The sequence below is a fragment of the Danio aesculapii genome, chromosome 23 (assembly GCF_903798145.1).
Source record: "Danio aesculapii chromosome 23, fDanAes4.1, whole genome shotgun sequence".
NCBI classification, from domain to species: Eukaryota; Metazoa; Chordata; class Actinopteri; order Cypriniformes; family Danionidae; genus Danio; species Danio aesculapii.
Genome location: NC_079457.1, coordinates 32960897 through 32975406, shown reverse-complemented (window position 1 = coordinate 32975406; position 14510 = coordinate 32960897).

Here is a 14510-nt window from a genome sequence, read left to right as displayed (position 1 = left end):
ATCAAGTTTCAAACCAGACAAATTTTCTCTTAATAAACACAGTAATAACTCCACTTCCAAAGCATAAAGCTGGTGAGATAAAGGGCATCCTTGTCTTATGCCTTTAGGTATTCTTACTGGTTTACTTAAGCTGCCACCCATTTTAAAAACACAAAAAGCTTTGGTGTATAAAAGGTTGATGCAAGAAATAAAAACATTTCCAAAACCAAATGCACTCATAGTTTAAATAAAAAAAGATGGTCCACTATATCGAATGCTTTCTCTTGATTTAAAAACAAAAACCCAACATTCACATCATTTAGTTTAGAGTAATCTAAAATGTCTCTTACCATAACCATGTTATCATAAATTGTTATTTCAGAAAAACAATAGGATTGATCTAGGTGTATTAAATCCCCAAGTACAGTCTTTAACCTATTAGCCAACCCTTTGCTCATTATCTTACAATCAATGGTTAAAACAGACGCAGGGCTCCAGCTTTTAATATCACTCAAATCCCCCTTTTGGGCAAAAGTGTTAGAACTGCTCTTTGACTTATAAGAAGGTTTTTTTTTCTTTAAAACATTCTTGAATCACTTCATAAAAATCATTTCCAACAGACAGTGCATCAATTCTTGGGGCTGTACCCCTCTTCATCTGGTTTACTGCATCCGTTTATTCTTCATATGAAACTTGCGCTGTGTTTCAGTAAGAGTAGGCAATTTTAGTTAGTAGTTGTGAAATGCACTCAGTATTGGTTTCTTCTTTCTTGTATAAGTCTGAATAAAAGTCCACTGCAATCTTTCTCTTTTTTTCTGAATCAGAAGACTTTAGTCCATCAGGGGTCTTCAAACAATACATTTCATTTTGTTGTTTTAACACTTTTTCCAAATTAAAGAAATAAGCATCCATCTCGTGCAATGACATAAAACAAGATCTAATCAAAGCACCGTTGGCCCGCACTTGCAATAATGATTCTAAATCTTGATGTTTTTATTTTTTTACTTAAATAGACTGCTGAAGATTAATCAGAATGCTGAATCATACCAGATGTAATATGAAAGATTTCATGTTCTATTTCAGAGATTATTTGTTTTATTTTTTCTTGTTGAAAACTATGTATGTTGTTGGCAAAATATTTTCATTTGAATCTTTCCCAACAAAATAACTTAAATTTTTCATAAAACTTAAGTTTTTTCTTTCAACAAAGCAATGTTAAATGTCCAGTAAGGGCTCTTAAAATTAGATTGTGCTAAAACTATACTGACTGTAATTGAATTATGGTCTGAATTATCAAGTCTTGCTACACTTAACAATCCCTGATTTACTTTAGCCCTTGTTTAGTGTTCAATCTCCACATTTTGATCTCGCCACACATCTCCACACAACCATTTTGAATTATAAAACTTTTTAAAAAGGAAGCTGTAACAGAATGTGATTCCTGATTGTTCCTATCTAAAATAAAATTAAGAGTGCAATTTCAATCTCCACCCACAATTAAAAATCCCTCCAAAATATAACTATTTAAAAAATCTCTTGAATAAATCAATATTCTCTGAGCATTTTAAACGTAAATATTTTTGAATTCAAAAGCTGATTGTTTACTTTATCTTTCACCAACAAAATACATCCTTTCTCTTTTATACATCTGATATAATATTTATATTTATGTAATTTGCTACCCTGCACTGACATTGGTCTTATGACTTAAAACTTAGCTTAAACCCCACAGCTTAAACGGGAAATGAAGCACTCAGTCAAGTTTACCTTATTTTGTACATTGGATTTCACTCATATAAATATATTAAACAAACTTGATTAATGTAACCATTTAGCAAAAAACGGCATGTTTAACTATCGATTTTAGACCTAGGGCACTGTCATCTTGGAATGTCGCCGTGTCTGGCATCACGGGTTGGTTCCGTTTCCTCATCTTAACATATACAATGAATGTATAGGAGACTGTAAACCCTTATTTGACCCAATGTGTGAAGTTGTGAATGTGGAGCTGGTGCAAATACAAGCATCAGGTGTGCGTCTAATATAAAAATATATGTTTATTTTATTTTTATTTTTTCCCCTTTTAATTACAGATTATTTGATGCACTTTGTTCACTCTCTGTATTGCGCTGCCTGACTGCCTGGGTTTCCACCATGATTTTAACGGACTGAACACGGAGTCTGGACAGCCTAATTTAACCCAACGCATGAAGTTTTGAACGTGCATCGCAGAGCTGGTGCAAATACAACAAATACAAGCATTTAAGAGTCTTAAGTTGTTTATTTTTCTTATTTTAATACCTTTCGTTTGATGCGCTGTAGTCCACTCTCTCACACTGCTGCTCCAACGCTGCCTGACGAGGGGATTTACATTCAGAATAATGCAACAATTAAAATCATACATGACTTCATACTTTACTAGTCACCTCTTTGTGAATTATGTCAAGACATATTCCCTTTTCAAGTCAATCAACTCCATCCCTCAACATGTATGAAGGATAAAAACCTGCCATAAGAAAAACTGCACCAATCTTAGTTTGGTTTGAACACGAGAAGAGGTGAGGGGCTGTAGCAGTGAAAAGTAAAAGTACCCACCCCCATTGCATCATAGCGAACCTGGTTGAAACCAAGCGGCAACTTCCTGGTCTGTAACTGTAACTGTAACTTACTGAAGTAACTAAAACTGCAATTCATCAACTTGCCCTGGGGGGCCTACTCCAGGAAGTCCAGGTCATTTTTGACCGCAATGGGAAATTGGCCATTTTTACAGCTGATAAAAACATGCTTACAGCCTGGTACAAAAGATGGCTTTGGTGCATATAGCCATGATTAACCTTCATGACAACTGTGAGGGGGTGAATCCGTTTAGTTTTATTAAGTTATATTAAGTCTGCATAATTAAGGGCGTGGCCACTTGAGTGACAGCTAGGTCTCGCAGCTCGCTGTCTCGTCATCTCAGCTGATTACGGCTAGTTAGCTGATAAACTCGGCATATACAGCGCATTTTTGTGTTGGTTAATGTTTCTTTACACAGTCAATTGCCTTTTGGGATTATTTCCTACAATTATCAGATGATATGGCTTGCTGTGTGCACTTAATTGTGCTCACAAACCATTCACGTGGCCTCTGTTTCCCTGGTGAGTGAAATTATATACTTATAAACCATCTCTATAATTGTATTTGTTTTATTTAAGATCATATGTAATGTTGTTACAAATTTACGAAATCGCAATCGTTTTTGTTTGGAAATTACCTCATAACCCACATTCTTCTGAGCAATTAGCACAGATTTAATACATTTATTTGCATTGGGGATGTACTTAATTACGTCAGTCTGTTTTCCTTTAGTTGAATCTATAAAAAACATTCAATTCTTCTACTGAATACACATCATCCAACGAATGACTACACTCAATTTCCAAAAACTCTGAACAATTATCATCAAAGTCCTCCATCATATTTTCATCACTATTTTCATTCTCCACAAACCCCTCCGACTGCATACCACTCTCATTCAAATCTACATTGTACACAGTAATTTTTCCTATCTGTAGCTGCATTATCCTACAAATCAGTCGAGCCTACAGAATTATCACCAGCTCTAATAATTGAAATAAAGGCACTTACCTCTAATGTTGAACTTGAACCAATGGCGCTTCGCTCGGTTGAAAACCAACCTGGGGAATAACACGGGGTTCACCTGCCATACCTAACCTGTCACCATTGATGCCATTTGTTTTCTGTATGTTTTTCAGGAATCACTACCTCTTTTACCGCTGTAGGCCATTTTTCTTTGTTTTGGCTGCCGTTGCTTTGATCATTGTGCGATTTGTTTATTCTGTCTCTTCTCTCATTTTTTGATTGTTTCTTATGCGGACATGTAAGCTTCTTGTGCCCTAAATCCCCGCACTCAAAACAATGCAAACTCTCTGTTCTTACATATCCCATATAACAATTCCATTTTCCACAAGATTTTTAACGTGTTTCTCATCTTTAAGAAACACTATCACAGCCTTATTCATTCTAAAGGCAGATACTATATTTCCGTACCCTACTATATCTCCCATTGCTAAAATCACATATTCTACCATAAATACTTGGCCTGAAAAAACATTGCATCCATTCTTGATAGTGAAACCAGGCTTTCACTCTCCTGAGAGAAATGCCATGGTTTCCCTTATCAAAGAAGGGATTGCTCAGATATTAGTTAAAACCAAACAATAAATCAAAATATAATAATTTAAATCCTCTAACACAACATTAAAGAAAAAATAAAGGAGAAAACAAAATAAAAAAACGTAAAAAAAAGAAAAACACAAAAAAAGGATTAACCTTGAAAACAATTCAGCATGTCACTCTCACACCCCACACCACTCTTTCACCTCGTGCTCAGAGAGAGAGAGAGAGAGAGAGAGAGGATGAGAGAGAGAGAGGGCGAGAGAGCAGAGCACCCCCAAAAAATGATTTACAATGTAATATAAAGAGTGTAATTTGGCAGAATATGTAAATAAACTAGACAACACATGTGAGAGAGAACAGGCCCGAGTTAGCAAACTACAGTAGAAAGTAAAAGCAAAAAAATTAAGCGTTAAGCACAAGAAATACTGTAAAAGATCTGGGTGTTATATTAGACAGCAACCAAACTTTTGAAAATCATATCTCTCATGCTACAAAAACTTTTTTCATCTGAGAAATATTGCTAAGTTACAAGCATGCTATCCATCTCAGATGCACAAAAGCTAGTTAATGCTTTTGTGACTTCTAGGCTGGATTACTGTAATGCTCTGTTCGCTGATTGCCCAGAATCCTCTATTAATAAACTTCAGTTAGTGCAAAATTCAGCTGCCAGAGTTCTTACCAGGTCTAGAAAATATGACAATATCACCCCGATTTTATACTCCTTACACTGGCTGCCTGTTAAGTTCCATGTTGATTATAAAACATTGATTCTAACCGATAAAGCTTTAAACAGTGTAGCTCCTGTTTATCTAACCAACCTTCTGTCTCGCTTCAATCCAACAAGCTCTTTAAGATGAGAAAATAAGAGCTTTCTCATTTATGGCTCCTAAATGCTGGAATAGCCTTCCTGATAATGTCTGAGGCTCAGACACCCTCTTTCATCTCATCTCCCTCAAGCCCAAACTGCAATGGCGATCTCTCTCTCTCTATCTCCCGCTCCTTCTCGCTCTTACTCTTTCTGTGGGTCTCTGTGAGGACAGTCTCTCTTACGAGGGCTAGTCTAAGAGAATGTGTTTTGCTTGTGTTTAATGCTCTTGTCTACAGTTTTGAAATCTGAAAGTGCATTGTGTTTGCTTGTGAACTTACATCCAGTTAACTGATGTGTTTGAAGATACATCGGAGAGGGGGTAGGAGTGAGTAAGTTGCGCGATATACATATAAAACACAGAGATTCATCTTTGTATAAGTTCATTAGGTTCAGGAGAATGAGCTGCTTTATGTATGTTTTGTTTTTAGTTAGAGTAGTTTAGTTAAGACGTTTGGTATGCTGAAGATGTTTCTTTTCATGCTTTTCTTTTTATATTTAGTTTAATTTGTTGAATACAGTTAGTGGGTTTTGTTATATTTATTTATTTGATTTAAGAACATCTAACTACTTCCTCTCCCCCAGGTAATTCATCATTTATTGAAAATATTTTTCTTTCACTATACAAGATATTCTCACTGGTTTCTCTGGAAATATGGAAAATAAATAATTGCAGTGATATTTGGTTTTCGTCATTTCTTTCTCCATTTTTTCAAATACATATATGTTATGTCAAATACCCTTAGTTCAATATAAACAACTAAAAGGACAGAACAAATACTTATATGCTTTATGTGTTTGTTTCTATGTTTAGTTACATATCTGCTATTTTCATTTATAGCACTTCATTTTTGCATTGATAATATCTCAGATCTGATCTCAGTCTACTATTTTAGTAACTGAATAACTTAAGCAATTGATTTATTTTGAGTCATAAGGATTTGAAATGCAATTCCTCTAAAGGTTTATTAAGCTGCATTAATTAGGGCAACAGGAGCTGGAAACACATCCCAAAAGACATTATAATTTGAATGGCATCTAAACTTATGTTAGTCTATTTCTCCTTGTCCCAGGGTCTACAAAATCATGAATCGGGCCAAATCCTGAGCAGATGCTGTGGTTGTCAAGAGGGAGTGGAGAGTGTGAGGCTGATTCCTGAAAGACCCCAGTGACAGACGAGTCTCTGCATTGATCTCATAGGCCAGCCTGAATAAGCACCCACCGGTGGCCTACTCAGCCTTACAGCTTCTCCATGAATGACGTTCAGAGTTCTCCAGCCTCTGGCGCCTGGAATGCAGTTCTGCACAAGAACTTTGGCCAGAGGAGAAATTGTTGTGCACAGCTGAACCTGGTTTCTCTCTTGGATTTTTCCTTCACTTTCACCAATTGGTGAAGTTTGTTCCTTGCCACTGTCGCCACTGGCTGCTTGGTTTGGGACTTGTGGAGCTGCGCATCGATTGATTTGCTCTTCAGTGTTTGGACTTTCAGCAATGAAATTTAAACTACACTGAATGAAACTAAACTGAACTTCAACTCTGAAAACTAGACTTACAAGTTTCAATTTACTAGAATTTCTATGTTAAGCTGCTTTGACACAATATACATTGTAAAAGCACTATAGAAATAAAGATGAAATGAATAGGAGGTATCAGGCATGTTAAAAAGTAAGTACTTTGTAGATAAGAGCTTACTGGCGACTCAAGCCTTTTTGAACAATTCAGTTTGTTTTGGTAGACTGGTTCAACCAGTTCACTCAGAAGATCTGGTTAAAAAGAATGATTCGTTCATGATTGATCATTCAACAGCTGTTGAAAATTGTGTGTAAGTTGACCTTCTTGTGGCTTAAACCAGAATAAATAGCCTTCATAGACCTCAATGGGAACAACCAACAAGCCTTTATATTTCAAGTTGTAGTTACAAGTGAGAAAACTTTAAATTTCTTTAAGCATAGAGCTTTTGAGTTGTAGGGCATAGAACTATGTCAGATACAATAATGTACAGCTTTGTTAATTTGTTGCAATATATTTATATACTGTTTAAGGAGTAATCTGCTTGAAAGTATGTTCATCCACGAGGAGTTTCTTTCACAATCACTCATGATTCCAGTGTCCGATATCAGAGCCAAGAATGAACTACAGGAGATCTGATAGTGTGTGAAAGATCTTCATCACAGACTCTTCTATTTCTCAGAAGCTTTCTTTCCTTGCCTCCAGCTCTCTGGGCACAAAGCCAGCACATGGAAGCATAAACATGAAAACACCTTGGGCCTCTCCTTGCTTTTTGAATCAGGGATTGTGCCTCCACGCCCCATTGACGTTACAAACTGCTCAAACCTCAGTCAGTGACTCAACCTTATGGCCCTGCAGGTGTTACAGTACTTGACTACAATCAACAACTTGCTTTGATAAAGCACCAAAGAACTGCAGGCTTGAAAGATGATTGGCAGCTGGTCAAATTTGCATTCTCAACTACATAACGAAAACAGAAAAAGCCACATTCAAGTTTGCATACCCTTGCTAAGATTTAGGGTATGTGCATCGCCCACTTCATTTTGGGAAAACCTGTACAACCACTTTCATTAATCTCGACTTTCATCACAGCGAATATAGAATATGCTTCTGTGGTATAACATTTAAGTGGACGCATTTTATACTTTGTTTGTGAACTTCACTCATATTTTGATGAGCATGCTCATGAGGATCCCTTTGATCAGGGGTCACCAATCTCGGTCATGGAGGGCCGGTGTCCCTGCAGGTTTTAGCTTCAACTTGCCTCAACACACCTGGCTGGGTGTTTCTAGTATACCTAGTAAGACCTTGATTAGCTCATTCAGGTGTGTTTAATTAGGGTTGGAGCTAAAATCTGCAGGACACCGGCCCTCCAGGAACACGTTTGGTGACCCCTGCCTTTGATGTACTGTTTTTTTACATTTCGTTTGATTGATTTGTCCAAACCCAAGTTCTAGTCCAACCCAAAAGATGGTTCCTCAGATTTCATTTTAAATAGTTATTTTAGGTCGAGATCCCAATTTATTTATTCAAGACATTTAGCTATACAATGGGATCTCAATGGGATTTTCAGCATTTTTGAAAAGCTTCATATTCAGAGTCAAGTAAGACTCCAGGCATAACTGTAGCAAAACATGTGAGCTTTACAAAGAAAATGTAAATGTAAACAGGGTCATGAGTTCGAATCCAAGTGAATGCTTGAAAAAATATACCTTCACCTTTAATGCAAGTTGTGTTGGATAAGCATTAAATGCATAAATGTAACTAACTAAACATTTAAAAAAATATAGACTAGGATTCATATACAGTGCTCTAGTGTAAAAGTAGCATTAGATTACAAACTAATTTTAAAAAGTCACACACGACTCAATTTGGTTCAAGAATGCTTGCTAAGGTAAATATAAAGTAGTGTGTATTTTGCCATTTTGGGTCCATTTCTATGGTGGCATACCTCAGAAATGCTGGGACAGCTAAAGAATGTGGTTATCACTGCTCAGTACTATATCAAATCCCATAATGTGAAAGCGCTCCAGGCAGGAATTCTTCAACACCAGCTGGGTCAAAGCAGATAGTTAGGATTGAATTAGCCGTTGGTGGCAGACGGAGATATGGCCGGCTATCGCGCACTCGTTCTCTGTGTGGCACTCACTCGCTCTCTGTGTCGCGCACACTTCCTCTCTCTTTGCTTTTCCTTGACTTTTGTCAGTGGCGGGGCTGTGCGCATCAGTTTACCGCCTTCGTCAGAAGTTAAGCCCCACGTTGACACAGGTAAAAAGAAAAATTCAACTTCAATTATGTTCATGTTGTTAAACACTATCAAAATGTCCACTGTTGATTATATTAGTCCTCTGTTTTCAATGGCTATTTTAACACTTATAGGAAGTCTTCAGCTCTGCAGAGGCTATTAATAATCAGAAAATGAGTGTACATAGTTTTACAGCAGTAAAAAATGCAGTCTTGAATTTACAAACAGTCGGCAAGTACCAGAGAACAGATGTAATATAGTGATAACATTTAGTTTTCAGTCACGCTGATGTAAAAGTCATATTCAACTCGTTTAGTTTTGCCTTAATTTTTTCAATCATCATGATAAAGCACGAGTCTTCAACACATGATTTATTTACAACATGTATATAAACAGAATGCTCATCTCTAATAACTAGCTTCTTTTTGTCTTTCCCATGGTGACAGCATAATATTTTACTTGTTATTTTGCAAGATATTTGTATTCAGATTAAAGTGTAATTTAAAGATTTAACTAGGTTAAAATAGGTTTAAATATGTTAACTAGAAAAGTTAAAACAATAAAACAAGTTATTGTATAACTGGTTTGTTGAGTAGACAATCAAAAATATACAGTAAATATTTCTTAAGGAGGTTAATAACACTGGCCTTAAAATAGTTTCTTTTAAAAAAATAAAAACTTCTTTTATTTAATACAAATAAAAAAAAAATAAAACTTATTATGACTTATAATAAAAATAGTTTTTGTTTTATAGGAAATATTGTGAAAATGTCCTTGGTCTATTAAAGATCACTTGTAAAACATTATTTTAAATGAATGGGAGGGCAAAAAAATGTGACCTCAACTGTATCTGTTAAAGTTTACAGGTGCAAAAATGCAAATCCTTGATGTACTTGAATGTTAAACGACTGTTAGAAGTCTACACTGCACTGAGTCGGATCAATGTGCGTAAGGCTGCTGGACCAGACGGTATTCCTGGGCGCATCCTCAAAGCATGTGCAGAACAGCTCACTGGGGTATTCACAGACATTTTCAACCTGTCGCTTAACCTAGCAACTGTGCCAACATGCTTTAAAACCACCTCTATTGTGCCAGTGCCCAAACACTCCAGCCCAACATGCCTGAATGACTACCGCCCTGTAGCACTCACACCCATCATCATGAAGTGCTTTGAGCGGTTGGTCCTGGCACATCTGAAAGACTCTCTGCCATCCACACTGGACCCACATCAGTTTGCCTACTGTGGCAACAGGAGCACAGAAGATGCCGTCTCCATAGCACTGCACTCTGTCCTCACACACCTGGACAATAAAAACACTTATGCACGAATGCTGTTTGTTGACTTCAGCTCAGCATTCAACACTGTCATACCCTCTAAGTTACTGATCAAACTCAGAGACCTGGATATCGACACGTCTCTCTGCAACTGGGTTATGGACTTTCTGACTAACAGACCTCAGAATGTTAGATCAGGCCACATCTGCTCCACCACCGTCACACTCAACACTGGTGTACCACAGGGCTGCGTGCTGAGCCCCTTCCTCTACTCCCTTTTTACCATCGACTGTAGGCCTGTGAACAGATCCAACACCATCATCAAATTTGCAGATGACACCACAGTGATTGGTCTAATCAGCAATAATGATGAGACTGCCTACAGGGAGGAGATACAGCATCTGGCCACCTGGTGCACCGACAATAATCTGCTCCTTAACACCAGCAAGACCAAGGAGCTCATTGTGGACTTCAGGAGAGGACGAACAGGCTCACATGATCCCATCCACATTAATGGGATGGCCGTTGAGCCTGTCTCCTCCTTCAAGTTCCTGGGGACCCACATCTCAAAGGACCTTTCCTGGACCACCAACACCTCCAGCCTGGTCAAGAAGGCTCACCAGCGCCTATTCTTCTTGAGGCAACTTAAGAAGAACCAGCTTTCATCAGCCGTCTTGGTGAACTTCTACCGCTGCACAATAGAAAGCATCCTGACCAACTGCGTCACAGTCTGGTATGGAAGCTGCTCTGTTGCTGAGCGTAAGGCACTGCAGCGGGTGGTGAAAACTGCCCAACGCATCACAGGGACTACACTGCCAGCCATTGAGGACATCCAGAAGAAACACTGTCTGGGCCGAGCACGCAGTATTCTTAAGGACACCTCTCACCCTGCTCACAGACTGTTTTCTCTCCTGCCTTCCGGCAGGCGCTTCAGGCTCCCCCGGACAAAAACCAGCAGACTGAGGAACAGCTTTTTCCCCAGAGCTGTCTTCCTTTTGAACTCTGCCCCTCACTGACTCTTTTGCCCCCCCAATACACCCCTCACACTCCTCTAACTTAAACTCCTCACAATCACTGCACTATTTAACATTTGCACATTTAAAGTTTGCACATATTCATTGCACTGATTCATTTATTTGAACTGGACATACCCACAGCACATGGACATTTATGATTATGTTTATCTATCTGCACACTTCTGCTACTAATAGTATCCTGTACATATATTCATTTATTGTAAATCTGTTCATAGCTAATACAACCTGTATATAATGTTGATAGTACATCCATCTGTAAATATCACCATGGTTTTTCTATAACTGCACTTTATAACTTATATCTGTATCCTGCACTTGCTGCTATTGCACTGCTGGTTAGACCTAAACTGCATTTCGTTGCCTTGTACTTGTACATGTGTAATGACAATAAAGTTGAATCTAATCTAATCTAATCTATCCTACAATACAAAGTAACTTGTCAAATAAATTAACAAGGAAGATTATTTTGAGTTAAGTTATTTAATTATCTTGTTTATGAAGACTGTGGAATGATGCATGAAAAAAAACTACTTTGAATACCTTTTAAGTAGTTTGTGATGTATGTTAAAGTATGCCCCCTAAAACTACAAGTGGTCCCTGCCCGGCCCCCCCAGTTACGCTGGTCTAGAACCGCCACTGGACCTGTGGTGACTCCATGGTGTTCTACAACCTCCCCTCCAACCATCAACCAGTGAGAAGTGTCATGGGGTTTACATTGCTGTCAGGTCACGTTTAAATTCAACAACACTAAAACACTGATCTTGTAAGGACAACCCCGACTATGCAATTGCCACATCTTTGAATGCTTTGTTCTATTACCCCAGAACAGCAACAGTTCTCCTGCATTACCAATGAGAAAAGAAGAGCAAAGAGTGTCAGATGATGTTTCAAGCACGTGACTATGCAGCTACAATGCAATCCCAGCTAGAAAAATTCACGTGGCTCAAATCCGGCCCACACCAGACACTTAAATCTGCCCTACATACCGCATGGAATGATAGCAATTGTGCGGTCCACTCCTGTTTGCCAGATATAAGCCACAATTAAGCCATAGCCTAGCCATACCACATGGCAGCCAGAATTCAACCAAATGAATCAGAACTGACCCTATTCTGGGCCAGTTTGCTTTTATTCTGGCCCAGATTTGGTCCACACCAGACACTTATATCCGGCCTACATACCGCATGGAATGATGGCACTTGGGCGGTCCACTCCTGTTTGTCAGATATGGGCCAAAACTTAGCCAAAGCAATACCACAAATCAGCCACAATTCAAGCGAATGAACCAGAACTGACCCTATTCTGGGACACAGTTTGCTTTTATTCTGGCCCAGATCTGACCTACACCTTACACTTGCTGGGTGTGGCAAAGTACAAAAATCGCAGCATGCATTGCAGTATGAATACATTCTAAAGCTTAATGATGCTACAGTTTTCATTATTTGCTTTTGATTCTACTGTTTATGTTGACATTGTTGATTTCGTCACTTTTAGTATCCTGTTTGTGATGTTTATGAGTTTTGTTCATTTTTTTAATTGTCTCTGTTGCTGAGGTTTATACGCTGTTTATTGGTGTCTCTGTGAGCAGAAGTTTAACCATAGAATTTTTTAGCTTATAAACCTCACATTCATTGTGTCTGGGCCCGAAGGAATACCATCAGTGCCGCATAACTGCCTAAAGTGCCCCACATTTATATGCTATCTGGGATAATTAACAAGTTTTGCGAGTATTATCAGCTTTTTTTTTTAAGTAAACGCCTGAACACATCAAGCAATGTGTCTTGTTCTCTAAAGTACTGCAATTGCATTGAGTCCATAAAAAATAAAATGCTCAGTAATTCTTTAAAGTAAAAACTTTGAAGGATTTAACTTGTTTCTCAAGCTGCTGTTTAGATAGCTGGTCAACCAGTGTGACTAAAGCTGCGGTCACACTGCACTTTTCACCATATTGACTTGTATTCATACGCATGCCAAAGTGGCAGACCAGAAATACAAGTTCATGTGAAAAGTTTTGCATGTTGCTGCGTTGTAAAGTTCAAGCTTGGTGAACTCTGACCTGTGAAATCACATCACGTGGTTGTGTGAGACCAATAGAAGATCAAAACACGACCTCTCTGAAAAGAAATTTTAAATATGGAGCAATCACTTGCTTTTATAACGTCTAATCATCTTGTTTAATCCTGCCCCTTGTCACAGAGCCGTACAAAATAATTTTTCATGTTCAAATTCTAGCGTGACTGAGGTATAACTAAAACATACACCCCCTTTCCCCTCATCATTCTATGCTTATGGATGGTCCAGTGTATTTTTACAGCTTGGTTATGTTTATAAAATGCAAAACAATGTGTGTTTCACATATCTTTAATTATATACTGCTACCCAGCTAACATGAAAACGACATATTATATCATGTTTCCTATTTCCTCCGAAAGCCTACCCTCAAGAGGTTCGATTGATCAGCTAAAATAATGTGCTGTAATTTGCGGATCGGCTCCACATCACCAGGTGGCGACACATCCAGTCACTAGCATGTGCTGTGTCTCTACTGTGTAATTGCTTTCAGTCAGTGTAGTCATGTCAGTTTCAGCCTGAATTGGATATAAAATGAAGAGGACACAGCTGAAGCTCATGCCTGCTTTCTAAAAAATCTTACAAGTGTCTTTCATATATATATTTAAATATCTTTTGCAAGCTCGTAATTTGAGGTATAGAATGCACGAAAAAATGGCCACATATAGAGATACTGCATGCACTGCTGAAGATTGCAAGTGTTTAAAGCGATTTGATGGCTAAATATCAATTTGTAGCTAAATTGTTAACGGTGCCAAACAGCATTTCTTGTTGTTTACATTCTTGTTTATGTCCTTGCTACAACATTCTGTTAATGCGGTTTCTGTTAGATTCTGTTAATCTATGCATGTAATAGATCAATTTTTAACAAATAAAAATACTTACATGTTGTGACTCACAATCCACAGCTTCTTCTATTATGGTTGGAGCTACTCCTTCTTTAGGGAGGTTTTAATCGAATCCAGCACTGAACTGGGAGAGATTCAAGAAGATATCCTTTGTCAAATACTTGCTATATTTTTTATAATTCTCTGGAACATAATTAAGATTAAATTGTAAGCACTTCTCTCTGTATGCGTGTGGTGTATGCACGTAACCTGAAGCGTTTGTAATTTCACTACTGGATGTATTTTTTTGTAGTTCCCAAACTTCAGTCACTGTAGGCTTTGCTAAGCTAACTTTGTAAAAACCAATGTCTCCCTTTGCATTTAACTTTGAGCATATTACATTTAGATTGGTTGATTATGTTCACACAACTACATTACACATGAAAAATATTAAAATTTTATATTGTAGTGGACCACCTCTTTATTGTTTTACTGGAATCACTGGTTTCACTAAAGTCGGGCAGT